The sequence below is a fragment of the Cervus elaphus genome, chromosome 27 (assembly GCF_910594005.1).
Source record: "Cervus elaphus chromosome 27, mCerEla1.1, whole genome shotgun sequence".
NCBI classification, from domain to species: domain Eukaryota; kingdom Metazoa; phylum Chordata; class Mammalia; order Artiodactyla; family Cervidae; genus Cervus; species Cervus elaphus.
This window is the reverse complement of record NC_057841.1, coordinates 63,654,918-63,658,639: the sequence shown is the minus strand read 5'-3', so window position 1 is coordinate 63,658,639 and position 3,722 is coordinate 63,654,918.

Below are 3,722 nucleotides of genomic sequence, written 5' to 3'. Positions count from 1 at the left end.
AAATCTGTAGCATCTATTTCCTGAATTAAAAGTCGGGCCTTCCCTGGTGGCCCAGGGTTAAGAATCTGCCTTCCACTTCAAGGGGTGCAGGTTCGAGGACTGGTTGGGGACCTAAGATCCCAGACGCCTCACGGCCAAAAAACAAAACACAAAAGAGAAGCGATATTGTAACAAAGTCAATAAAGGCTTCTAAAAAAAACAAAAATTCACAGTCCACAGCCAGTATTAGTGGTTCTTTTCAAGGAGGAGCTAAATTACCAAGTCATCATAAACTCATTATATGGGTTTTAGCTTAGAAGACTAGTAAGACATGTCTAACGTCAGAAAGAAGCTTCTGGGTTTCTTCCTTTGAAAAACATCTTACGTTTTTTTCTCCACGTTCTTCCACCATAGACAGCGGTGTTTGCCCTAATGAGGCTGTCTTACCCAAGGTCTAAGCAATTATATAGTCTGTTGAGACAATTAATCTGGGTGGAGAACACAAATTTTGTGTGTTCCAGCTCCAAAGCGTGGGGATTATTATTTTAACTTCAACATCTCTACCGTGAAAAATCTAAGCACCAACCCCGGCATAAAGAAGACTATTCTGGAGAACTAAATTACATCATCTCTTGTTTGATGGAGTCTCACACTTACATGTGATCTGTCAGCATGAATAGAGCATATTCAAGCCTAATGAAAATACTGTCTTTGCTTTTACAAGAAGCAATCGCATACACTAAATACTTCTAAGTTAGAGGGGAAAAAAGAGGCTCCCTAGGTGGTTCAGTGGTAAAGAATCGGCCTGCAATGCAGAAGACTCTGGTTCGACCCCTGGGTTGGGAAGATCCCTTGGAGGAGGGAATGCCAACCCACTCCAGTATTCTTGCCTGGAAAATTCCATGGACAGAGGAGCCTGGTGAGCTAAAATCCCAGGTGTCACAAAAAGTTGACCACGACTGAGTGGCTGAGCACAGCACGGAGGGTAACAGTGACTTGCAAATTCCAACCCCAGGTGTGTGTCACTGAGGAGGTAGAACCGAGGGGAAAGTTTCTCGTTCTTGTCATGCTATAGGGATATCCGTAGGAGCAAAGTGTGGCAAATTATTTGTTCTCAGTCATCTGACAAATCCTACTCATCACCTACTATTCATCAGACGTTAAAATATCAAATGTTTCGTTGACAGTCCCCATGGCCCAGACAGTTTTCAATTCTCTACACATTGCACAACTTATGGTGTCAGAACTGAGTCAGTAGTCTCAGCTCCCCTTCCCTATGGCTCTCCATGTATCTCTCTTCCTTGGCATAAAATTTTAAGTTAAACCATACACAAATTATATTCACATCTTTCATGGTGATGTCATCTTACCTGGGAGCAAATTGCTCTCATTGCTTCTTTAAGTTTTCATTTTTTTATCTTTAAAATGAAGTTAATAACACCTACTTCTTGGGGAGGTGGGAGAAATAATTAGTGCTGAAATGCTTTGAAGATGAAAATTACAACATTATTCTTTCTGCTTGTTGTCTGGCAGAAGATGCTGAATTTTCCATTTGAATTGGCATGTTTGTAGGAAAACCAAAGATGAGACTGTACTTAAAATCTGTATGGTTAACTCTCAACAAGTGAACAAATATATTCTATAGTTGCATTCTTCTGCTGTCTAAAAGAATACACTCTCCTAAGCAACTGTTTTGAAAACAGATGAAAGGAGAAGGAACTCAACATTTATTTTTGCTTTTTCTATGCAAATCTCAGATAACCAAGTAGTTGGTTGTTTTCTCTTTATAGACATATTCCAGCTAATGAATAAAGAAATTATAAGATTAGAGCACCGTTTTATAGCCTCTAATAAACGAATCTAGGCTATGAGCATCTGTGATTGATTCCATCATGAAAGAGATTTAATCAGGCAGTGTGTATTTCTGGATGGAAGTTTACAGCATTACCTTGAAGTAGTCTAACAAAAACAAGTAGAACTTGAATATGATCAAGCATCTAAATTAACTACAAATTTCAGAAAATATAAGAAATAAAGGATATAGATTCAATGCAATCCCTATCAAGCTACCAACAGTATTTTTCAGAGAACTAGACCAAAGAATTTCACAATTTGTATGGAAATACAAAAAACCTCCAACAGCCAAAGCAATCTTGAGAAAGAAGAATGGAACTGGAGGAATCAACCTGCCTGACTTCAGACTATACTACAAAGCCACAGTCATCAAGACAGTATGGTACTGGCACAAAGAGAGAAATATAGATCAATGGAACAGAATAGAAAGCCCAGAGATAAATCCATGAACCTCTGGACACCTTATCTTCGACAAAGGAGGCAAGGATATACAATGGAAAAAAGACAACCTCTTTAACAAGTGCTGCTGGGAAAACTGGTCAACCACTTGTAAAAGAATGAAACTAGAACACTTTCTAACACCATACACAAAAATAAACTCAAAATGGAATGAAGATCTAAATGTAAGACCAGAAACTATCCAACTCCTAGAGGAAAACATAGGCAAAACACTCTCTGACATAAACCACAGCAGGATCCTCTATGACCCACCTCCCAGAATATTGGAAATAAAAGCAAAACCAAACAAATGGGACCTAATTAAAATTAAAAGCTTCTGCACAACAAAGGAAATGATAAGCAAGGTGAAAAGACAGCCTTCAGAATGGAAGAAAATAATAGCAAACGAAGCAATGGACAAAGAATTAATCTCAAAAATATACAAGCAACTCCTACAGCTCAATCCCAGAAAAATAAATGACCCAATCAAAAAGTAGGCCAAAGAACTAAACATACATTTCTCCAAAGAAGACATACAGATGGCTAACAAACACTTGAAAAGATGCTCAACATCACTCATTATCAGAGAAATGCAAATCAAAACCACAATGAGGTACCATTACACGCCAGTCAGAATGGCTGTTATCCAAAAGTCTACAAGCAATAAATGCTGGAGAGGGTGTGGAGAAAAGGGAACCCTCTTACACTGTTGGTGGGAATGCAAACTAGTACAGTCACTATGGAGAAAAGTGTGGAGATTCCTTTAAAAATTGGAAATAGAACTGCCATACGACCCAGCAATCCCACTCCTGGGCATACACACCAAGGAAACCAGATCTGAAAGAGACACGTGTACCCCAGTGTTCATCACAGCACTGTTTATAATAGCCAGGACATGGAAGCAACCTAGATGTCCATCAGCAGATGAATGGATAAGAAAGCTGTGGTACATATACACAATGGAATATTACTCAGCCATTAAAAAGAATAAATTTGAATCAGTTCTAATGAGGTGAATGAAACTGGAGCCCATTATACAGAGTGAAGTAAGCCAGAAAGATAAAGAACATTACAGTATACTAACACATATATATGGAATTTAGAAAGATGGTAACGATAACCCTGTATGCGAGACAGCAAAAGAGACACAGATGTATTGAACAGTCTTTTGGACTCTATGGGAGAGGGCGAGGGCGGGATGATATGGGAGAATGGCATTGAAACATGCAAATTATCATATGTGAAATGAATCGCCAGTCCAGGTTTGATGCATGATACAGGGTGCTCGGGGTTGGTGCACTAGGATAACCCAGAGGGATGGGATGGGGAGGGAGGTGGGAGGGGGGTTCAGGATGGGGAACACGTGTACACCCATGGCAGATTCAAGTCAATGTATGGCAAAAACCACTACAATGTTGTAAAGTAAAATTGATTAATTAATTAATTATTTA